General features: G+C 36.9%; 3 non-coding genes across 3 annotated transcripts; 1 reads left to right on the top strand and 2 right to left on the bottom strand.

Annotated features, from left to right (window-relative positions):
- Positions 1–2,496: 2,496 nt before the first annotated feature.
- On the bottom strand, positions 2,497–2,603 carry LOC128292362 (small nucleolar RNA R71). Its single transcript, XR_008282346.1, has one exon. It is a non-coding gene; the product is annotated as a small nucleolar RNA R71 (small nucleolar RNA).
- Positions 2,604–11,792: 9,189 nt separating this feature from the next.
- LOC128292317 (small nucleolar RNA R71) lies at positions 11,793–11,898 on the bottom strand. Its single transcript, XR_008282302.1, has one exon. It is a non-coding gene; the product is annotated as a small nucleolar RNA R71 (small nucleolar RNA).
- A 13,411-nt stretch (positions 11,899–25,309) lies between these two features.
- On the top strand, positions 25,310–25,416 carry LOC128292324 (small nucleolar RNA R71). Its single transcript, XR_008282308.1, has one exon. It is a non-coding gene; the product is annotated as a small nucleolar RNA R71 (small nucleolar RNA).
- Positions 25,417–25,938: the final 522 nt, after the last annotated feature.

Raw genomic sequence — 25,938 nt, 5'->3', positions numbered from 1 at the left:
TCAAATTGGCCCAAAATCATATTTTGGAAAAATTACAATTTTGCCCCTAAACTTTGTCAAAATTACATTTTTCCCCTAGGCTCGTAAATTAGACTTCATCCTATTTTCTTATGTTTTATGACATGCTGATCATTTTTCCCTTGTATAGCAACATCAAATTCACACTCTAACATGTACTTATGAACATTTGGTATTTTTACCGATTATGTCGTTTTATTCGTTTTCACGTAAAATCGCTTAGTAAAAGTTGTTTAACACAATTTCAAGCTTCAAATTCTACCATAAGATATCAAAATAAACACATTTCACCTATGGGTATTTTTCCAAATATAAACCCTGGGTTAAATTATTGCTAGAATAAGATTAACCAAGTTATCGGGATTTCAAAAATGTAAAGAACTTTAAAAACGGGGCTAAGGAGCACTTACAATCGAGCTTGGGAGTTTGAACAAACCTTAACCATGGCTGCTGCTGGTAGAAATGGTTGAATGAAAAAGATGATAGCTAATTTGGCTTATTTCCCTTTTTAATTCTTTTAATTATTAGTTTACCAAAATATCCCTAACTTAAATATTTTATTACACCCATTTCATGTCTATTTTTGTACAGAAATTAACCAATGGTCTAATTATCATTTAAGGACCCTCAATTTAAAATTTCATAACAATTGGACACCTCTAGTATGTAGAACTCAAATTTTACACTTTTTACGATTTAGTCCTTTTGACTAAATTAAGTGCCCGAATGTCAAAATTTTTGAACGAAATTTTTACGAAATTATTCCATGAAATCGTACACCATAAAAATATAATAAAAATAAAATTTTCATCGTCAGATTTGTGGTCCCGAAACCACTGTTTCGACTAGGCCAAAAATCAGGGTGTTACAGAATTACTCAAGGAAAGCCGATTGATCCATCTCAGAAGCCGGATTCATCATCAAGACTGAAGATCTCCCTTCAAATTCCTTCAGGAGTTTTGGGTTTTCTTATGTTTTGTTATCTTTTTGCTTTTGAGATGTTTTCTTTCATAAGTATGAACTAAACCTCCTAAATACCTAAGGAGAATGAAACCTAAGACAGATCTTGTTATTATTATCTGAATTATATGATAAATATTTGACTTGTTCTTAATTATGTTTTCTTAATTCTTGTTTTGATATTGCAAGATATTGATTCAAGTTAAGCTCTTATTCAGAGGAGGAATAGACCCTGTCTAAAAGTGAATTTGTCATAATTAGGCGGAGTTGATTGCACGCCTAGAGATAGGGTGACAAGATTTTGCCAGAGTAGGGTGAAACCTAATAAGGGAATCCATAGATCGAGTTAATACAATTCTAGGGTGTTAATTAGAAAGAGATTTCAATTATTCAACCTAGGGTTAGACGTTAATATAACTTAGGAATTTCTACGGATCAGGTCAAATGAATAAATTGTCTGATTCAGAGTCAAATAACAAGTAAAGTCTAGGTGGATTTTTCCTTAGATATTTTCTTAATCAATCGAATTTTCTAAAAAGTATTTTTCTAAATTTTCTTTCTGTGCATTCTTAGTTAGTAATTAGTTTAAATAACCAAACCTCTTTATTTTTAGTCTAGATAATAAAAAGGAAGTAAATACTAGTACTTATAGTTCCTTTGGGTTCGACAATCCGGTCTTGCTGAACTATACTAATGTTTGATAGGTACACTTGCCTTAATCGTGATAATAAGTTAGTCTCAAGGAGGATTCATTTATAAATTTTTAAAACCTATCACGAATATCACGTATCTAGTTTTTGGCGTCGTTGCCAGGGAACTAGGATATTAGGAACACTCGATTTTTATTACTTTAGCCATTTTACTTTTATTGCAATTTAAATTTTTATTTTCTTTTCTAATTTTTCATTTATTTTCTTCTGACAGGTTTTTCAAGTTTATGACCAGAAGAAACCCGTTAGGACCACTATTTTTTGATGGTGAGATTGACCGCACAGTTCACAAAAACCGAAGAGAAAGAAGGAGAAGCCTAAGATACACAAAGGACAAGCAAGAGGACAACACTTCAACCACAACCAAGGAGATGGCTGAAAACCAAGAAAATCCGCTACCTCTTGCTATTGCTGCTGATCCAGTAAATTAGAATCCTACTCCACGAACTATGTATGATTATGCTAAACCTAATTTAATAGGAACTGAATCGAGCATAGTTAGGCCTGCTGTTGTTGCAAATAATTTTGAATTGAAACCTAACACCATTCAAATGATCCAACAGTTTGTTCAGTTTGATGGTTTGCAGTACGAGGATCCCAATGCTCACTTGGCAAATTTTTTAGAGTTTTGTAACACTTTTAAAATTAATGGCCTTTCTGATGACGCCATTCGCCTTTGGTTGTTTCCGTTTTAGTTGAGGAATAAGGCTAAATAGTGGTTGAACTCATTTCCATGAGGATCAATCACTACTTGGGAATAGATGACCAAAAAATTTTATTAAAATATTTTTCACCGACTAAAACAGCCAAATTATGTAATGATATCTCCTCTTTTGTGCAGATGGATTTAGAAACACTCTATGATGCATGGGAGAGATACAATGATCTTTTGCGAAGATGCCCTCACCATGGGTTACCACTCTGGCTACAGGTCCAAACGTTTCACAATGGCCTGAACCCTTCGACTCGGCAGATGATTGTCGTAGCCGCTGGTGGAACTATCAATAATAAGACACCTGAGGTGGCTTACGAAATTATTGAGGAGATGTCACTGAATAACTATCAGTGGCAAGTTATAAGGACAAAGCCGACAAAAGAAAACGGTGTTTTCAACCTCAATGTGGTTACTATGCTATCTAACCAAGTAGAACTCTTAAATAAAAAAGATTGATGGTTTGTATGGTTCTGCTCAGGTACGTCCAATGATGAGGTGCGACTCGAATGGAGGAGGAGCATGCATAGAATATCAACCCTTCAACCCTAGCATCGAGGAGGAACAAGTACAATATATGGGGTAACAATAACTCGTAGACCCCAAAATAACCCGTATAGTAACACTTATAATGCAGGTTGGAGGAACCATCCCAATTTCTCGTGGGGCGGTCAAGGAAATCAAAGGCCACAACATCCTCCCGGTTTTCAACAACCAGGTTACCAGGAGGAAAAAAGGCCGAACCTTGAGAAGATGTTAACAAAATTCATCTCGGTGTCAGAAACTCATTTCCAGAATACTAAGACAGCCCTTAAGAATCAACAAGCATCAATCCAAGGGCTTGAAACTCAGATAGGCCAACTTGCCAAACTGATTTTTTAATGACCATAGGGTAGTCTACTGAGTAACATTGAATCTAACCCAAGGGAACAAATCAATGCAATTACCATTGAAGATGCGGAAGGGTTAGTTGCACCTGAACTAGAATCGAGGCAAGAAACTGGGGTAAGTAAAGGTAAGGGTGAGGTGGACCACAATGACTAGAAATCGATAAGTAAAGAATAAAAACCTCATGTACCAAACGCGACAAGGAAAGACCGAACAGAAGAACAATTCGGTAAATTCCTTAAATTATTAAAAAAATTACATATTAACTTACCGTTTATTGAAGCTCTTTCGCAGATGCCAAACATAGTCAAATTCTTAAAGGAGCTTTTAACAAGTAAACCAAAGTTGGATGAGGCATCGCATGTGGAGTTGAATGCAGTTTGCTCAGCCATTCTACAGAATAAGCTACCCAACAAATTGAAAGATCCAGGGAGTTTTACGATTCCTTGTTTAATTGGTAGTTTAGATGTTCATAATACATTGGTTGACTTAGGGGCAAGCATTAATGTTATGCCTTATAAAATGTTTAAAATGTTTAAATAGCTAGGTCTTGGTAAACCTAAACAAACTAGGATAAACATTCAATTGGCTGATAAAAACATTAGATTTCCTAGGGTTATCATTGAAGATGTTCTTGCTAACATCGATAAATTTATATATCCAGTAGACTTTGTTGTTTTAGACATGGAAGAGGATAATAACACACCTTTAATTTTAGGACGACCCTTCTTAGCAACTGCTAGAACCATTATTGATGTTGGTACAGGTGAACTCACACTTCGTGTGGGAGACGAAACAATCATCCTTCAAGCTCGTAATTCGAGTAACACATCAAAAATTGAAGGTGGTTGTATAAATCATTCTACTACTACTGATCATGTGGTGAAACCCTCTGTGCAGGAAACAGTTACGAAGAACGCATATGAGCCATGTTCAAACAACAACAAATGACCTATCTATAAAGAACGGATGCTAAAAATTGAGAAGTTAGATGAATGGCGGACACAGAAATCAAGAATACCCAATAAACTAAAACCGAGCCAGGACGAGCTCAATACCTCACCAAATCAACTTAAGGTTGGAGACAAAGTACTACTAGATACAGCAGATCCTCGCATTGCCACTTCTGAACCTAATGAAGAACTTCCTCTTACGGTACTCAGTATTTTCCCATATGGAACAATCGAGGTAATTCATCCCAAATTCGGCACATTTAAGGTAAGCAATACTCGTCTTAAACCTTATGTTGATAAAGTTGACAGCAGGGATGAGGAGTGTAAACTCCTCGCACCACTTTGACCATGCAGAAGAAAGGTAAGTCGAGCTTAGACTATAAATAAATGCTTCTCGGGAGGCAACTCGAGCACTAACTGTGTTAATTTCTTTAAATTTTAGTTTTTGATATCTAACATACTAACCGAATCATGGAACGCAGGCTTTCTAAAGACCACACGGCCAGGCACACGGGTGTGCATTAGGCTGTGTGAAAATAGGGCAAGATTTTTTCCCCAACATGGGATGTGATAAGTTGCCACGACCGTGAAACGTGGCCGTGGGTAATCTTGCCAAAGTAACACGGGAAATCAACACGACCGTGCCCACTGACCGTGGTCGAGCCTGTCAAAATAACACAGGCGTGCGCCTGCATACACAGGCATGGGAGAAGTGAACAGAGATCGACACGGCCGTGCAACATGGCTATGTACACCAATACGCCCAATTTCGAATACCACAAAAAGCACGGGCTGAGATGAGAGCACACGGGAGTGCCCCATGGCCGTGTGCCCCAATTTCTCTATAAACACCTATTATTTATTCTATTTTTATCTCTATATTTTGAAACTATTTTTTTATTATTTCCTTTTAATACTATTTTATCCTAAGTTTTTACAATTTTTATTTTTCGGCTATTTCATTACGAGTAATTATGCTTCAATAAATCTCCTAAAGAGTTACTGATTTTATCACAGTCATAAAGAGCTCCAAAGCTCATCATCGAATAGGAACTAAAAACTCCAAGGGCAAAGGACTTATGTATTAATGAACCTCTACCACCGCTGGAGTATTCTCCTCCACCCTCATCATTACTTTGGCCTATTATTCTCCATAACTCCAATTCAATTAGTTCATTCATCATTCAGGAAGTTTCACTTCTCTCCCTATCTTATGATTATAAATCTATCTTTGTCAATATATCTATCTTTGTACATTGAGTGCAATGTACATCTTAAGTGTGGGGGGTCTTTTATATCATCATTAGAAATCCTTGAATTTTGTCTTATTCTCACGTGAATCACTCATATCACTACTAGAATGAATTTTGATTAATTTATGATTTTTATTGATATGTCTTGAATTAAAACATAGGCATTTATGCATTAATTATTTAAACTCTGAAGACATTAGGGAATCAAGCATGATAAGTTGATTTTTGAAGAATTAAAAACTTTTAGGTTGTTTCCTTAAGTTTAGGTATTATCTTGAGTTGAAATTCACAAGTTTGAACATCAAAAAGCCATAATTTTTGTGAGATCTTGAGCCTTTAGAGCATATTTTATTCCTTTCATGCTCACTTTTATTATGAGTGCGCAGTATTAATGTGTTATTCTAGAATGTGACATCCCTAAAGTGACCCTAGTCGGAAAGCGGTTTCGGGACCGCTAAACCGAGTCACTAAATTATTTGAGTATGATAGTTACTGTCTAAATATGTGAAAATGCATGTGTGAATTTTTTTTAATTCTTTGATTTAGTTAATTTGAAGGTGAATTGAAAGAAAAAGGACTCATGTGAAAGGATTTAATTATATGTGGCTAATTTTAAGAGGTTAATAAAGGAATGAAGTAAAATAAATGGAGTTGCATGTCAAATAATCCATTTGACAAGGTTAGTGGCCGGCCATGACAAAATTATGGGCAAGGGAACATGTTTCCAACATGTTATGCTAGTGGTGTATGTAGGAAGCCATAAAATAATAGCTAGCATTAAAGAAATGAACAAAAAATGAGCATGTATGCCCCCCATTGTGCAGTAACTAGAGAGAAAAACAAAAAAAAAAAGAAGGAAAATGCTCATTCTATTCTCCATTGCCGTGGCTTGAAGGAGGAAGAAGAAGGAATTCTTTTGTGCATGATTTGGCTTGGTTGATGCTTAGGAAGAGGTAAGCACTTTGAAACCCTTGGAAATTTAGATGTAAATGAGGTGATTAGTTCAAGTTCTATTCATTCCATGGATTAAATTTGGTTGTTTGGAGGTTTGGTATTTGGCCAAGTAGTTGAAGCTCTTGGTACATATATTTTTCATGAAAGTTGAAATTGGTTTGTTCATAAGGGGAGGGGGTGCCGAATGTGGCAAATGAAAGGCCTTGATGAACTATATATGTGGCTTGGGTTTATGATATTCGGTTAAGGGATATTGTGCTAGCAAGGTTGGTTTTATATATACATGTAAGTTACTTTGTATATGATGTTTAGAAAAAAAAATAGTGAAGGGAAAAGTTAATGATGTTGGATAAATTTTTAGTAGAGTTGTGCTTAGGCATTCGGTCATTGATGAGCATTGTGGTAACTTAGTTGTAGTTGCAACTCCTAATTTTGAGATGAAATTTGTACACATACGTTAAGTAAATGGTTAGGGCCGAATGGGGACTATGTGTTTGAAAGAATAAAATCGATACTATAATTGATAGTATAAGTATTCGGCCATTCAATCAAGGGTATAGGTGATGTTAGATCAATTTTAGCACATTCGGCTATTTAAGTATACCCAATCATGATATTGCCTTTGATTGTATAAAATCAACTAAAATGGGTGGTTAGTGAGGGTGGTTATTTAATATACGAATATGTATATGTGTATGTGTGATTGGATTATTGATAGAATAGTAAATTGCATAAGGCTATTGGCCGAATAGCCAAGGACATAAGGTAGCAAGATAAAAATTTTACCATGTCGTTCCGTATGTTATATGATCATTAGAATGTGGATACCAACATATGTACCAAAGCGATTGAATGAGTTAATTTGTTTGTTTAAGCTCAAGATCCTAAAGGAGGCGTCCAACAAGGGGAAATCGAAGGTCAACGAGTAGCCGACTTAGAATTATTTGCCCAACACAAGGTAAGTCATTAAGCACATATTTGATATTGCTTAAATGATTGTAAAATTTATGCAATTGTGTTTAATGGGATGATATATATATATATATATATATAAATGAAAATGTATGTGTATGGAATGATGACATTTGTTGAATGTAAAAGAAATAGTGAAATGTGTAGAAAGTTGCTTTCGGCACTAAGTGTCTGGAACATCTGAGTGTACGGTGACGAGATTGGCACTAAGTGTGCATGCTGGAAATATATGGCACTAAGTGTGCATGCTGGAAATATATGGCAATAAGTGTGCATGCTGGAAATATATGGCACTAAGTGTGCATGCTGGAAATATATGGCACTAAGTGTGCGAGCTCGAAGGGTATGGCACTATGTGTGCGGGCTTAAATCGCATGGCACTAAGTGTGCGAAATCGAGTATTAAGCACTGTGTGTGCGTACTCTATATATATATATATATATCCGATCGAACAATTATATGGAGGGTGTGTCTCCATCGAGTTGAGTATGGGCAGCGGATCGGGTAAGTACCTTGAGCTCATGACGAATAGGCAATATGTTCATGCTCGGGGTTGAGCTTGGTAAGCTTTAAATCTATGTGATGATTGCAATTGTATGATTGTGGTGAAAATGAGTTGGTGTGTAAAAATGCCTCAAATATCTTATTGTATAGAATATGAAATGTGGATGTATGACTTGGTATGAGATTGAACCGAAAGGTCCAAGGAACTATGATATAGTTCGATATGGATGGAGTACTTAGCCTCGTTCATTATTTCATGTTGTAATAATTTTGTTAATGGATGGTTGTGGAATGCTTATGGCTTACTGAGTTATAAACTCACTCGGTGTTTTCTTGTCACCCATTTTAGGTCTCTTGGACTCGTCTCTTGTGTACTCGGAACCGTCGTCGAAGTCATCACACCGCGAACAATCTTTTGGTATTGTCTCCTTAGTCGATCTAGGAGAACATTTGGCATGTATAGGCTATTTTGTTTTGTTGAATTTTGGGTTGTAAACTTTAAGCCATGCGAAAATGGCCTATGTGGTCGGTTGAGTGTGATTCTAAAACCTATAGTCACAAGTCTTAGAAACCTTAATTTTGATAAGGTGGCCATAGCTTGTATTATGTATGATGAATTATAGTTGGCCATGGAAGAATTATGAAATAGTCATTGTTTGCTTTAGTAACAGATGCTGCCAGCAGCAGTGAGGTGAGATTGAAAAATCACTAAAAATAGTAGAAGTAGAATTAAATAGTGAATAAATTATGAAATTTAACCTTGATGAATCTACTTTCATATGGAAGAAACGAAACGGTCATATGAGTCAGATTTTAAGAGATATTCAGGTTTTCGTGAAACAGGGCCAGAACGGTTTCTGGATCCCCTGCTCCAACTTTGAAAATTTACCATAAATTATCCAGAAACAATTAGAAGTCATGCCTTATATGCATAAATTCCCCGTTGAGTCTAGTTTCATTAGAAACAAACGGCATGAGTATTGGAGCTCTGTACGAGATGATATCCAGGTTGTAGTGCGCAAAGGTCAGTGTAGTCAAACCCTGAAACAGGGGTGACTTTAACTAATAAACTGTATCAATTGGCCCGACCAAAAATTCTAGAAAAAAATGTGTAGATGGAATTATGAGTCTAGTTTCAGGGAAAATTTACGGAACTGGTTTTCGAGTTCGGGAACTCGGGATATGATTTTTAAGGTAACAGTGACGCAGTTAGCTAGCCTGCCTGGAATAGAAATTCATAATTTCCAAGAGAGAAATAAGGGAAGTAAGCCCGGTAACACCTCGTGGTCAAATCCGGTGACGGTCACGGGTTTGGGGTGTTACATAGAACTTGCTTGATTATGCATGTCAAGACCACACTATTTGATTTGATATGTCAAGATGATAAAGGCACTTAGGTTTAACCCACTAACTCTATAAAAGCCTACATTCATAATTAACACTTAGTGAACCCCTTTGAGCCTAACAAGCCATTAATTGATTTACCTTCAATATTAACTTATAACCCATTATTGTTGAAATCCTCTAATTTGATCCCTATTTTTGTCGAGATTTGATTTGACCTAATTGCTTAGCTATGTTTTGTTCTTCTATGTATTTGATTTGTTCTTAAAATAAAATAGTAAAAATAATAATAATTCATTACATATTAGTAGTAATTCATCGTTTTTGAGCCTGAGTGTTAATTCCATATTCTGAGAAGAAGCTCACTTGTATTCAATTGATGACTAGTTATTTTTCTAGCTAGGTAATTTTTCAATTCAATCTCGATTCTGATAAACTGTAATTTACACATATTTTTACCCCATGCTTAACGTATTTTATGGATGATTTTTCCTTAGAATTAGTGAATTTGATGCTCCTAATGCTTTAATTCCATGTTTTATACTTAGGAGAGAATAGGAGAGCGAAAGGAACGAGAAATGGACCAAAAACGAAGAAAATGGGCCAAAGTACGAACTCAACACAGCCTGGACTTCCCCACACGGGCAGCCCACATGGCCATGTCAATTTGGCAGAATCAAAGCACGACTCACACGGGTATAACACACGCCCGTGTCATTCTAACAGGCTCGAACACGGCCTGAAGTAATCACACATGGGCATGTCACACGGGCGTGTCCCTGCTGAGCCCAAGTTGATTCTAATTTGGAAAAGGCCACTTTTGAGGGCTCATAGGCATTCCAAAGCCTATAAATACACCCTAGAAGAGGAGAAAAGGGGACACATAGAGTAGGGAGTAAGGAATTACTCCAAGGAAGCCGATTGATTCATCTCAGAAGCCGGATTCATCATCAAGACTGAAGATCTCTCCTCAATTCCCCTTCAGGAGTTTTGGGTTTTCTTTATGTTTTGTATTCTTTATTATTCTGAGATGTTCTCTTATTTATTTATGAACTAAATTCCCCAAATACCTATGGGGAATGAAACATAAGACGAATCTTGTTATTATTTTCTGAATTGTATGATAAATATTTAACTTGTTCTTAATTATGTGTTCTTAATTCTTGTTTTGATATGCCAGGATACTGATTCAAGATAAGCTCTTATTCAGAGGAGGAATAGACCCTGTCTAAGAGTACATTTTTTGTAATTAAGCGGAGTTGATTGCGCGCCTAGACATAGGTGACAAGATTTTGCCGGATTAGGGTGAAACCTAATAAGGGGATCCATAGATCGAGTTAATACAACCATAGAGTGTTAATTAGAGAAAGGTCTCAATTATTCAATCTAGGGATTAGACATTATTAGTCTTGAATCGGGATAATAACATAACTTAAGGATCTCTACGGAACAAGTTAAATGAATAAATCGGTCGATTTGGAGCTAGAATAACAAGTACAGTCTAGGTGGATTTTTCCTTAGGTATTGTCTTAATTCAATTGATTTTCCCAAAAGCAATTCCCCAATTCTATCCTCTATGAGTTCTTAGTTTAGATAATTAGTTAGTTAAAACAAAACCCCATTATTCTTAGGCTAGATAATAAAAAGACAGTCATTTCTAGTACTTTTAGTTCCTTTGTGTTTGACAATCCGGTCTTGCTAAAACTATACTACTGTTCGATAGGTACACTTCCCTACATCGCGATAATAGTTAGTTTCAATAACGATTAACTATAAATATTTAAAACCTATCACGAAATCACGCGATCAAGGTTTAGGCGCCGTTGCCAGGGAACTAAAATATTAGGAACACTCAATTTTTATTACTTTAGCCATTTATTTTTCTTGCAATCTAATTTTATTCTAATTTACTAATTTTCTTTTTCTTTCTTGTAGAAGGTTTTTATAGTTTATGCTAGAAGAAACCTGTTAGGGCCACTACCTTTTGATGAAGAAATCGATCACACATTTCGCAGAAACCAAAGAGAAATAAAGCGAAGCTTATGATACACAGAGAATGAGCAAGAGGACGATACTCAACCCCCAACGAAAGAGATGGCTGAAAACCAAGGCAATCAGCTACCTCCTGCAATTGCGGCTAATCAAAATCCTGCTCCACGCTCTATGTATGATTGTGCTAAATCTTCTTTAATAGGAACTGAATCAAGCATAGTTAGACCCGCTGTAGCTGCAAATACTTTTGAACTGAAACCTAACACAATTCAAATGATACAACAGTTTGTTCGATTTGATGGTTTGTAGGATGAAGATCCCAACGTTCACTTAGCAAACTTTTTGGAACTATGCGATACATTTAAAATCAATGGCGTTTCTGATAATGCCGTACATCTTTGGTTGTTTCCCTTTTCATTAAGGAACAAGGCTAAACAGTGGTTGAACTCGTTACCACGAGGGTCAATTACTACTTGGGAACAAATGACCGAAAAATTTTTACTAAAATATTTTCCGCCTGCTAAAATGGCTAAATTACGTAATGATATCTCTTCTTTTGTGCAGATGGATTTAGAAATACTCTACGATGCATGGGAGAGATACAAGGACCTTTTGAGAAGGTGCCCTCACCACGGGTTACCGCTTTGGCTTCAAGTTCAAACATTCCATAATGGCCTGAATCCTTCGACTCGGCAAATGGTTGATGCGGCTGCTGGTGGAACCATCAATAATAAAACACCTAAAGATGCTTATGAGTTTATAGAGGAGATGTCACTGAATAACTATCAGTGGCAAGTCATGAGGACAAAGCTAACGAAAATAGCCGGTGTTTATAACGTCGATTCAGTCACCATGCTCTCTAATCAGGTAGAACTCTTGAATAAGAAAATTGATGGTTTTCTTAGTTCTTCACAGGTTCACCCAGTAATGCAGTGCGAAGCAAGTGGAGGTGGAACAAGCCATTCGGAATACCAACCTTGTGCCCACAACATGGATAACGAGCAATTAAATTACTTGGGTAATAATCCTCAACCTCAAAACAATCCATATAGTAACACTTATAATGTAGGTTGGAGGAACCACCCAAATTTCTCATGGGGAGGCCAAGGAAATTAGCGACCACCTCCGGGCTACCAACAGCAACCCTATCAATAGGAAAATAAGCCGAACCTTGAAGAGATGCTCACAAAGTTTATCTCAGAGTTAGAAACTCATTTTCAGAACATCGAAACAGTACTTGAAAGTCAACAAGCGTCAATCCAAGGGCTTGAAACTCAGATAGGCCAGCTTTCTAAACTAATCTCTGAACGACCACAAGGTAGCTTGCCAAGTAATACTGAACCTAACCCAAGGGAACAACTCCACGCGATTAATGTTGAAAATGAAGAAGGATTTGTTGAGCCCGAGCCAGAACCGAGGGAAGAACCGATGGTAAGCAAAGGTAAAGGTGAGGTAGATTATAATAAAAACAAACCAATGACTGTCGAATATAAACCTCATGTGCCATACCCCAATGCGACAAGGAAAAATCACTCAGATGAACAACAATTTGGTAAATTCCTTAAACTCTTAAAAAAATTACATATTAACTTACCATTTATTGAAGCTCTATCGCAGATGCCAAACTCAATGAAGTTTTTAAATGAGCTTTTAAGAAATAAGCGGAAGTTGGACGAGGCGTCCCATGTGGTGCTAAACGCAATTTGCTCAGCTATCCTCCAAAATAAACTACCCAACAAACTAAAAGATCCAGAGAGTTTTACTATTCCTTGCTTAATTGGTAGTTTAGATGTTAATAATGCATTAGCTGATTTAGGGGCTAGTATCAACTTCATGCCTTATAAAATGTTTAAGCAACTAGGTGACGGGAAACCCAAATAGACTAGGATGAGCATTCAATCAGCAGATAAAACTATAAGATTCCCTAAGGGTATTATTGAAGATGTGCTTGTTAAAATCGATAAATTTATATTTCCCGTTGACTTCATTGTTTTAGACATAGAAGAGGATAGCAACACTCCCTTAGTTCTAGGAAGGCCCTTTTTAGCAACTGCTAAAATGATCATTGATGTTGGAAACAATCACCCTTCAAGCTCGCAATTCTGGCAACACATTGGAAATTGAAGGTGATCGTTTAACCCATTCTACTAAAACTGACAATATGGTACAACCTACTTTGCAGGAAATGAGTCTGAAGGAAGCACATGAGTCATTCTCAAGCAATAGTAGAAGACCTACACATGAGAAACGAAGGCTGCAAATAGAGGAGCTAGATGAATGGCGAACACATAAACTGAGAACACACGATAAACCAAAACTACGCTAGAATGAGCTCGATACCTTTCCAAATCAACTTAAGGTTGGAGATAAATTCTTATTAGATGCCGCAGATCCTCACATTGTCACTGCCAAACTGGATGAAGAAATCCCTCTTACGGTACTTAGTATTTTTCCATTTGGTATGATCGAGGTGAGTCATCCCAAATTTGACACTTTTAAGGTAAACAACACCCGTTTAAAACCCTATTTGATGATAGCAGGAATGAGGAGTATAAACTCCTAGAACCACCATGACCATTCAATGGAGAGGTAAGTCGAGCTTAGACTATAAATAAGCGCTTCTCGGGAGGTAACCTGAGCACTAACAATATTAATTTCTTTAAATTTTAGTATTTAACACCTAACTTACTAATAGACATCTTGAATATAGGTTTTTCCACAAAGACACGGCCAAGCACGCAGGCGTGCTTAGGGCCATGTAGAAATAGGGCAAAAGATTTCCCCAACACGGGCTACGATAACACGCAACGACCGTACGACATGGCCGTGGTCGACCCTACCAAAACAGCACGGTCATGCGACACGTCCGTGTGGAAGAACCGTGGCTGAACCTGTTAAAACAGCACAGATGTGCGACACGCCCGTGTCTAGTACCCATGATCGAACCTATTAAATTAACATAGGCGTGGACCTTACATACACGGGCGTGGGAGAAGCGAACGAAGCTAGACACAGTCGTTCGACACGGCCGTGTGCACCCACATGCCTAAGGAACATGGGCGTGTACTAAATGTCAGACGCGCCCAAATTTAAAATTCACGAATCACATAGGCTAAAATTGGGGAACATGGGCATGTTACCTGGCCATGTACCCCAAAAATATATAAAAACCCTGCACTATTCATTTTCTTCCCCACCTAAAAACCCTAACCTTAGCCGTTGCAAGTCTACATGACCTCTCCGCCATGCCCGTGCACCGCATCTAACTCTATTTTTGGCCATGTACAATGCCATCTTCACAAGAAAAGAAAACTGTCGTACCTACTTCAAAGAAGAGAAAGGAAGCGTCCTCTTCTGCGGGTCCAACCGCGTAAATTCGTCATCCTCTCCTATAGTTCCCCCGTGGGCCTCAGGAAGAACTTTTCCAAATACTTCGGGCCTGACCTTTAATTGCGGGCCGCTGCATCGACTGGGTTGTCGTAGAACAAGTTCAGTTGGCTGATGCGATTCGGGCCCTCCTAACCACTGACCATTAGGAGCTATTCTTTGGGATCATCGAGCCAACATATCTCGAGCTCACGATGGAACTATGCTCAAATTTCCATCTTCAGACCGTAATGACGAACTATGATGATCCCGACACGGTCCAATTTTGCCTAGGAGGATTAATCTGCCAGCTAAATGTCCTAGAGTTTGGTGCTGCACTGGGCTTGTACATGGAGGAGTTCAAAGAGGAGAATGATTTAGACACTCTTAGTCGCCATATCCACCATTCTCCTTCACGATGCTGGGATGCACTAGTACCAGGTGGGGCCACCTACAATTCTAGCCACTCCAAGGCATTGGCTCTCCCTCCATCTTTGAGGTACCTACACGTTATTTTGTCTCACACGGTTATAGGAAGGCGAGAGAGCACTGGTGTTGTCAACACTCACGATGCCTACTTTTTATGGTGTATGTCGCACGGGCACGTCATCGACCTTGCCTATTTCATCGCCCTCGTGATTCAGCAAAAGACTGAGCGGCATGGGAAGAGGGTCATCTCCATTGGCCCATACGTGACTCGGTTGGCTCGACACTTTGGGCTCCTCAACACCACGGCCCAAGAATCATCCTTGACCCTTATTGGCCAGATGTCTTCATAAGGCATCTCGAGCACGCTTAGCATGAGAATGATCGAGAGGCACCGAGGAACCTACCCCCCTCAATATTGTCTCCCCCAATCTACCGAGGAGGAGGCCTACGAGGACATTCCTGATGATGTCCCTCCGCAGCACGAGGACCCACCAACTCAGCCACCACCACCCTCTCTTCCAGTTCATACGGCGGCTTTGTATGCTGAAATCGCTAAGCGCCTCACTCGATTCGAGCAGCAATATTTTCAACAATTTGACAACATTGATGCTACTCTACAGCAGATCTGTCAGCACCTCCACATCTCATTGCCAGTCCCACCTCGCGAACCATCCAGCGATGAAGATGTTTAAAAACATTTATTTATTATTTTATGTTTATAATTTTTTATTAAAACTACTTTTTATTTTTATTTTTATTATATTTTATAATTTTATTTTTAATTATTAATTTTGGTTATTTCTTTATGAGTAATTATTCTTCCTAATATCCCCTACAAAGTTCCTGATCTTATCACAGTTAAATAGAGCTCTTAAGCTCATCATCGCATAGGAACTAAAAAAACTCCACTGGGAAAGGTTCTCCACGACTGCCATGTCCTGATCGACCATGACCATAGTTGTAACACTCCTTACCCGAGACTGTTACCAGAATCGAGCACGAGGCATTACTAAACTTATTCTATCCCTTAAATAGGTTTAAATTGTTTATTTAAGCATTTCGGAATGTACTGCCATTCTGCGTCGTAGTCGCCTAAAAATTCATATCTTGAGTTCCGAAACTCTAAATTAAGATCTGTAAATTTTTCATGAAACTAGACTCATATATCTATCTACTAATTTTTTTTATAGATTTTTTGACTTGGCCAATTAGTACAGTTTATTAGTTAAAGTTTCCCCTGTTTCAAAACTCGACTGCACTAACCTCTTGTTACTACGAACCATGTTTCTTCCTGTACAAAATTCATATCACTAAGCCGTTTGTTTCTCTTAAAACTAGACTCAACAAGGATCATAACCATATGAAGTATACCTTCTAATTAGTTTTGTACAATTTATGGTGAATTTCCAAAGTTGAAACAGGGGTTCCAGAAATTGCTCTGACCCTGTTTCACTAAAACTCAGATATATCTTGAAATATAATACCTTTACCTATTTTTCTTATTCCATAAGAAAATAGACATAATAAGATTTAATTTCATATATTATTCATCTTCAAACTATGTTTATGCAATTTTTAGTGATTTTTCAAAGTTACGTCATTGCTGTTACTTGAATCTGTTTTCAGGTTACTTTCACATTTTTCATAATTTTCATGTGATAATCACCATTCAATCATACATATTAATAAACATGCATATCATCGGCCATTTTTATTAGCTAATCACTAGAAAGTATTTACACATCATTCATTGTTCATATTATACCAAAAGTGGCTAAGTTTCTATACATGCCATACACAAAACAAAACGTCTAATTATACCGAGTTATTTCTTTGATAGTGTGATCGCCCTCCGACGTTTCCTTCGATCCCCGAGTGGCTAGATAAGTACTATAAGAAGAAGAAAATAAAGAGATTAAGCACTAGGCTTAGTAAGCTTACAAGCAAATAAATCACAACATTCAACATAATGGATAATTATGCATAATATCATCTAACATCATAAATTTCTTTACTTCTCAATTTCTATCTTCTTCTTTATTCCCTCACCTTCTTTCTTACCGACCTTTCCTTTTCATAAGTATAATCTACTTTTCCTTTGCTGTTAATTCACTGTAATTTAACTCGTATCCTGACCCGTTGAACCACTCGGAATACTAAGGATACTAGGGTCGCTCTGTCTATCAATATCTCGCCAATGCCATGTCTTTGACATGGACTTACATGAATTATTCTGTCTCCAATGCCATATATAATATGGACTTACATGGCTCAATCCTGTCTCCAAAGCCATATTTCTAATATGGACTTACATGGCTCATTTCGTTCGTCTGTCAACCCTAATATCCTAACATTCCTAGGGTTCAACCGGGCTTTCTAACACTTTTCCTCTGTCACTTCACCTTAAATTCGACTTTAAATATTTTCATAACATAAATATATAAATGCTGAAATTGACAATAATAATGTAAAATAAAATAATATTGCATTTATTTCATGTAAACTTACCTCGATACAAAATGTGACTAAACTTTACAATTTAGTCCTTTACTTTTCTTTTCCCGATCTACTCTCAATTTCGCTCTTCTTGATCTATAATAGCAAATTTAGCTTATTTAATATCAACATTTATCAAAACAACCCTTTACTCAAACTTTGGAAAATTACATTTTGCCCCTAAACTTTCACATATTTGCACTTTTTCCCCAAGGCTCGTAAATTAAACTTCATCCTATTTTCTTATGTTTTATGACATGCTGATCATTTTTCCTTCTATGGCAACATCAAATTCACACACTAACATGTACTTATGACTATTAGGTATTTTTACCGATTAAGCCTTTTACTCGTTTTCACTTAAAACCAAGTAGCACAAGTTGTCTAACATAATTTAAAACCTCATATTCCATCATAAAACATCAAAATACACAAATTTTACCTATGGGTATTTTTCCAAATTTGATTCCTAACTTAAATTATTGTTAGCATAAGCTTTATCGAGCTAGGGACTTCAAAAACGTAAAGATCATTAAAAGCGGGCTTGGAATCACTTACTATGAAGCTTGAAAGTTGAAGAAACCCCAGCTATGGAGAGAGGTAAGGTTCTGCTGGTAACTTGAAGAAGATGATACAATTTTATCATCTTTTTACCTCTTTATTAATGTTAATAACCAAATGACCAAAATGCCCTCCTTACTAAACTTTCAAAATTCCTTCCATGTCCTAATTTTGTCCATGAACTTAAAATTGGTCAAATTACCATTTAAGATCTCCTAATTAATATTCCAAAATAATTTCATACTAAAACTTCTAGAATGCAAGTTTTGCAAATTATTCGATTTAGTCCCTAACCTCAATTTAAGCACTTTATGCATAGAATTTTATCACGAAATTTTCACACAATCATGTAATCATACCATGAACCTCAAAATAATAATAAAATATATATATATATATATTTTTTTACCCTGAATTTGTGGTTTCGCAACCACTGTTCCGTTTAGGCCCTATTTCGGAATGTTACAATAGTTACCACTAGATATAATATTCTTTTAGCACAGGACTTATGGACTAATGAACCTCTACCACCACCGGAGTATCCTCCTCCACTCTCGCACTGATTACTCTCCAAAACTCTAGTTCGAGGAATTCATCATAGAAGAAGTTTCACTTCTCTCCCTATCTTATTTTTATATTCTAAATATCTATCTTAGTACATTGAGGGCAATGTACATCTTAAGTATGGGGGCATTCATTTCATTATCAGAAAAATCGTTGAATGATTACCTTGTTCTCTTGAAAAGCTCTCATATCATAATTAAGATAAATTTTAATTGATTTATGATTTTGATTGATATATCTTGAATTAAGACATAGGGATTTATGCATTTATTTTTTAAACTTTAAGACATTAGAGAATCAAGCATGATAAGTTGATTTTTAAGAATTTAAAATTATAGGGTTGTTTCCCCAAGTCTAGGTATTATTTTGAATTGGAATTCACGAGTCTAAACATCAAAGAGTCATAATTTTTGTGATATTTTTGAGCCTTTTGAGCATCTATTAATTCTTTCTTGCGCACTTTTATTATTGCTTTGAGTGCGTCAGTATTGAACTATTATTCTAGACCTTTGATCGCGTGGTTTCATGATAGGTTTTAAATATTTATAATTACTTGTTCTTGAACTAACTATTATCGCGATGTAGGCAAGTGTACCTATCAAACAGTAGTATAGTTTTAGCAAGACTGGATTGTTGAACCCAAAGGAACTAAAAGTACTAGTAATGACTGTCTTTTTATAATCTAGCCTAAGAATAAAGAGGTTTTGTTTTAATTAACGAATTATCTAAACTAAGAACGCACAGAGAAAATAATTGGAGAATTGCTTTTGGGAAAAATCGATTGACTTAAAACAATACCTAAGGAAAAATCCACCTAGACTTTAGTTGTTATTCTGGCTTCGAATCAGATGATTTATTCATTCAACTTGTTCCGTAGAGATCCCTAAGTTATGTTATTATCCCTATTCAAGACTAATGACGTCTAATCCCTAGATTGAATAACAGAAACTTTTCTCTAATTAACATTCTAGGGTTGCATTAACCCGATCTATGGATCCCTTTATTAGGTTTCACCTTAATTCGATAAAATCTTGTCACCCTATGTCTAGGCGTGCAATCAACTCCGCTTAATTATGACAAATGTACTCTTAGACAGGGTCTATTTCTCCTCTTAATAAGAGCATGTCTTGAATCAGTATCCTGGGATATCAAAACAAGAATTAAGAACACATAATTAAGAACAAGTTAAATATTTATCATACGATTCAAACAATAATAACAAGATTCATCTTAGGCTTCATTCCCCTTAGGTATTTAGGGGTTTTAGTTCTTAATTAAATAAGAAAACATCTCAGAAGAATAAAGAATACAAAACATAAAGAAAACCCAAAACACTTGAAAGGAAATTAAGGAGAGATCTTCAGTCTTGATGATGAATCCGGCTTCTGAGATGGATCAATCGACTTCCTTGGAGTAATTCCTTACTCCCAATTCTCCTCCTCTCTTCTCTTCCATCTCTAGGGTGTATTTATAGGCTTTCGAATGCCTAGAAGCCCTCAAAATTAGCCTTTTCCGAATTAGACTCAACTTGGGCTCAGCAGGGACATGCCCGTGGCACACGCCCGTGTTCGATTACTTCAGGCCGTGCTCGAGCCTGCCAAATTGACATGATCATGTGGTCTGCTCGTGTGAGGAGGTCCAGGTCATGTTGATTTCGTACCTTGGCCCATTTTCTCTATTTTTGGCCCGTTTCTCGTTCCTTTTGCTCTCTTATGCTCTCCTAAGTATAAAACATGAAATTAAAGCATTAGGAGCATCGAATTCACCAATTCTAATGAGAAATCATCTATAAAATGCATTAAACATGGGGTAAAAATATGTATAATTTAAGGTTTATCAAATACCCCCACACTTAAGCCTTTGTTTGTCCTCAAGCAAAATTCTCAACTCATAATCAAAATAAATTCTTCTCAACTTATAATTTCTATCGATAATATGTCAAAATAATCTATAGGTAATCATACATTGAGAATTCAACTAAAAGAACATAAAAGTTTCAAACATTCCAAGTTGAGTATTTAATCATGCAAACATAGGTGTCTCTCCACATCTAAGTAATTACCTTTGATTCAGAATATCACAGCATTTCACATCCTCACTAAAGATTCACTCAAATCACTCGAGGTGTTTAAGGACAATAAATGAAGCACTCAATAGTCAATAATGAAAAGTCATTACCATAGGCTTGCATGAAAATCAAATCTCCACTACTATAATTTAAGATGATACATCAATCAAAAGGTCTTTAGAGGGTTGTAGTGAGGCTTGGTTAGGGGGTGTGGTGACAAGCTAAAAGAAAGGGTTAGAATCGAGATTGAATTGAAAAATTGCCTAGCTAGAAAAAGAGTTAATCTTCACTTGCATACAACAGAGCTTCTTCTCAGAATATGAAATTACAGATATGTATACATAGTTTTTTTTTTCAAGAACAAGTTAAAATAATATAGACTAACTATTAAGAACAAAACATAGCTAAGCAATCCATTCAACTCAAATCTCGACAAAAAATATAGGGATTAATTTCGGGGATTTCAACAATAATGGGTTAAAGGTTAATATTAAGGGTAATACAAGAAATGGCTTGTTAGGCTCTAGGGGGTTTACTAGGGGTTAATCATGAAGGTAGGCTTTTCATGGCATGAGTGGGTTAATCTTAAGTGCCTTAATCATTTTGACATATCAAATCTAATGGTGTGGTCTCGACATGCATAATCAAGCAAGTTCTAGAATGACAGTTCAATACTGACGCACTCAAAGCAATAATAAAAGTGAGCATGAAAGAATTAATAGATGCTCAAAAGGCTCAAAAATCTCACAAAAATTATGGCTTTTTGATGTTTAGACTCGTGAATTCCAATTCAAAGTAATACCTAGACTTGGGAAAACAATTTATAATTTTAAATTCTTAAAAATCAACTGATCATGCTTGATTCTCTAATGTCTTACAGTTTAAACAATCAATGCATAAATGCCAATGTTTTAATTCAAGATATATCAATCAAAATCATAAATCAATTAAAATTTATCCAAAATATGATATGAAAGCTTTTCAAGAGAACAAGGCAATCATTCAAGGATTTTTCTGAGAATGAAATAAATATTCCCCCCACACTTAAGACGTGCATTGCCCTCAATGTACAAATATAGATATTAGAGTATAAAAATAAGATAGGGAGAGAAGTGAAACTTCCTGTATGATGAATTCCTCGAACTATAGTTTTGGAGAGTAATCGGTTCAAGAGTGAAGGAGGATACTCCGGCGGTCGTAGAGGTTCATTAGTCCATAAGTCCTGCGCCAAAAGAATATTATATCTAGTGGTAGCTATGGTCATGGTCGATCAGGATATAGCAGTCGTGGAGAACCTTTCCCGATGGACTTTTAATTACTATGTGACGACGAGCTTAAGAGCTCTATATAACTATGATAAAATTAGGAACTTTTTAGGGGATATTAGGGAGAATAATTACTCAAAAAGAAATAACCGAAATTGATAATTAAAAATAAAATTCTAAAATCTGCTAAAAAATAAAAATAAAAGTAGTTTTAATAAAAATTAAAAACATAAAAAAATAAAAGTTTTTAAACATCTTCATCGCTGGATGGTTCTCGAGGTGGGACTGGCGATGAGATGTGGAAGTGCTGACAAATCTGCTGTAGAGTAGCATCAATGTTGTCAAATCATTGAAAACACTGCTGCTTGAATCGAGTGAGGCACTCAGAGATGTCAACAAAATATGCATGACTATTTCAACTATCCTAGCCATGAATATTCACTTTTAACCAATTGAATGAAGTGTAGGAATCATGTAATGACTAAGATTTTAAACATGAGAAAGATGATAACTTGTTTGATAAATGAAATTTATGTGATTATCAATATGGAAATAACATGAAAAGTATAGATTAATATGATAAATAGCATTATAAATCAATGAAATAAAAGAAAAAGGAGTTAACAAACGCTAAGGGGAGAGATTTAGCATCGAGAATGGAGTTGTAGGCGGCGCACAGGCGTGGCAGGGAAGCCGTGTGGAGTTGCACCGGCTAGGGTTAGGGTTTTCAAATGAGGAAGAAAGTGAATAGTGTAGGGTCTTTATAGATTTTGGGCCACACGGCTAGGGGACATGCTCGTGTCCCCCAATTTCAGCCCATGTGATTCGCGAATTTCAAATTTGGGCACGTTTGACATTTAGTACCCGCCCGTGTTCCTCAAGCATGTCGGTTCATACAGCCGTGTCTAGCTTTTTTCGCTTCTCCCACTCCTGTGTGTGCAAGCCCCATGCCTGTGTTAATTTAATAGGTTCGACCACAGTTGTTCCACATGGGTGTGTTGCACGCCCGTGTTGTTTTGGCAGGCTCACCCACGGTTCTTCCACACGGACGTGTCTTATGCCCATGTTGTTTTGGCAGGCTCGACCACGACCATATCGCATGGCCGTGGCATTTTATTGTAGCCCGTGTTGGGGAAATCCTTGCCATGTTTTCACACGACCTGAAGCACGCCCGTGTGCTTGGTCGTGTCTCTGTGAAAGCACATGTATTCAAGATCTCTATTAGTAAGTTAGGAGTTAAATACCAAAATTTAAATAAATTAATATTGTTAGTGCTCGGTTTGCCTCCCGAGAAGCGCTTATTTATAGTCTAAGCTCGACTTACCTCTTCAGTGAATGGTCATGGTGGTTTGAGGAGTTTATACTCCTCATTCCTACTATCAATCTCATCAAAATAAGGTTTTAATCGGGTGTTGTTTACCTTAAAAGTACCGAACTTGGGATGACTCACCTCCACCGTACCGAATGGAAAAATACTAAGTACCGTAAGAGGGGTTTCCTCATTCAGTGTGGTAGTGAAAATATGGGGATTTACGGCATCTAATAAGACCTTATCACCAACCTTAAGTTGATTTGGAGAGGTATCGGGCTTGTTTTGCCGTAGTTTCAGTTTGTCGGGTGTTCTTGGTTTGTGCGTCCGCCATTCATCGAGTTCCTCAATTTGTAGTCTTCGATCTTCATGAACAGATCCTCTACTGGTGCTTGAGAACAACTCGTGTGCTTCCTTCAGACTCATTTTTTGCAAAGTAGGTTCCACCATATTGTTAGTTTTAGTAGAATGGTCACCTTCAATTCCTGATGTGTTGCCAGAATTGCCAGCTTGAAGGGTGATTGTTTCGTCTCCCACCCGGAGTGTGAGTTCACCTGTGCCAACATCAATGACGGTTTTAACAGTTGTTAAAAAGGGCCTTCCTATAATTAAGGGAGTGTTGCTATCCTCTTCTATGTCTAGAACAATAAAGTCAATAGGAAATATAAATTTATCGATTTTAACAAGCACATCTTCAATAATACCTCTAGGGAATCTTATAGTTTTATCTGCTAATTGAATGCTCATCCTAGTTTGTTTGGGTTTCCCGAGACCTAGTTGCTTAAACATTTTGTAAGGCGTGACGTTGATACTAGCCCCTAGATCAGCTAATGCATGATTAACATCTAAACTACCAATTATGCAAGGAATAGTAAAGCTCCCTAGGTCTTTTAGTTTGTTGGGTAGTTTATTTTGGAGAATGGCCGAGCAAAATACACTCAGCTCGACATGTGACGCTTCGTCCAACTTTCGCTTATTTGCTAAAAGCTCATTTAGAAATTTCATTGCATTTGGCATCTGCGATAGAGGTTCAATAAACGGTAAGTTAATATGTAATTTTTTTAAGAGTTTAAGGAATTTACCAAATTGTTCATCTGAGCGGTCTTTCCTTGTCACGTTAAGGTATGGCACACGAGGTTTATATTCGACAGTCATTGGTTTGTTTGTATTTTGATCTACTTCACCTTGACCTTTGCTTACCACAGTTTCTTGTCGTGGTTCTGGTTCAGGCTCCACAAATCCTTCTTCATCTTGAACATTAATCACGTTGAGCTGTTACCTTGGGTTGGGTTCAGTATTCCCTTGGGTAAGGTTCGGTATTACTTCGCAAACTACCTTGTGGTCATTCAGAGATTAGTTTGGAAAATCAGTCTATCAGAGTTTCGAGCCCTTGGATCAACGCTTGTTGATTTTTAAGTGCTGTCTTGATGTTCTGAAAATGGGTTTCTGACACCGATATAAACTTTGAGAGCATCTCTTCAAGGTTTGGCTTCTTTTCCTGTTGGTAAGGTGGTTGCTGAAAACCCAAAGGATGTTGTGATATTTAATTTCCTTGGCCTCCCCACGAAAAATTGGGATGGTTCCTCCAACCTATGTTGTAAGTGTTACTAAATGGATTGTTTTGAGGTTGAGGATTATTACCCATGTAGTTTTGTTGCTCGTTATCCATGTTATAGCCATAAGGTTGATAGTCCGAATAGCTTGTTCCACCACTACTTGCTTCGCACTGCATTACTGAGTGAACCTGTGAAGAACTAAGAAAACCATCAATCTTTTTATTTAAGAGTTCTACATGATTAGAGAGCATGGTGACCGAATCAACGTTATAAACGCCGGTTATTTTAGTTGGCTTTGTCCTCATGACTTGCCACTGATAGTTAGGCATCTTCAGGTGTTTTATTGTTGATGGTTTTGCCCGCCGCTGCGTCAACCATTTGTCGAGTCGAAGGATTAGACCATTGTGAAATGTTTGTACTTGGAGCCAAAGCGGTAACCCATGGTAAGGGCACCTTCTCAGTAAGTCCTTGTATCTCTTCCATGCATCGTAGAGGGTTTCTAAATCCATCTGCACAAAAGAAGAGATGTCATTACGTAATTTAGCCGTTTTAGCCGGCGGAAAATATTTTAGTAAGAATTTTTCGATCATTTTTTCCCAAGTAGTAATTGGCCCTCGTGGTAACGATTTCAACCACTGTTTAGCTTTGTTCCTTAATGAAAAATGGAATAACCGAAGACGAATGGCATCATCAGAAATGCCATTGATTTTAAATGTATCACAAAATTCTAGAAAGTTTGCTAAGTGAGCATTGGGATCTTCATCCTTCAAACCATCAAACTGAACAAATTGTTGTATCATCTGAATAGTGTTAGGTTTTAATTCAAAAGTATTTGCAGCTACAACAGGTCTAACTATGCTAGATTCAGTTCCTTTTAAAGAAGGTATAGCATAATCATACATATTGCGTGAAGCAGGATTTTGATTAACTGCAATTGCAAGAGGTAGCTGATTGCCTTGGTTTTTAGCCATCTCTTCGATTAAGGGTTGAGTATCGTCTTCTTGCTCATTCTCCGTGTATCTTAAGCTGCACCTTATTTCTCTTTGGTTTCTACGAACTGTACG

This window comes from Gossypium arboreum, chromosome 4 (assembly GCF_025698485.1).
Source record: "Gossypium arboreum isolate Shixiya-1 chromosome 4, ASM2569848v2, whole genome shotgun sequence".
In the NCBI taxonomy this organism is placed as follows: Eukaryota; Viridiplantae; Streptophyta; class Magnoliopsida; order Malvales; family Malvaceae; genus Gossypium; species Gossypium arboreum.
The sequence above is the reverse complement of the archived record's forward strand: the minus strand, read 5'-3'. Positions and strand labels throughout refer to the sequence as shown.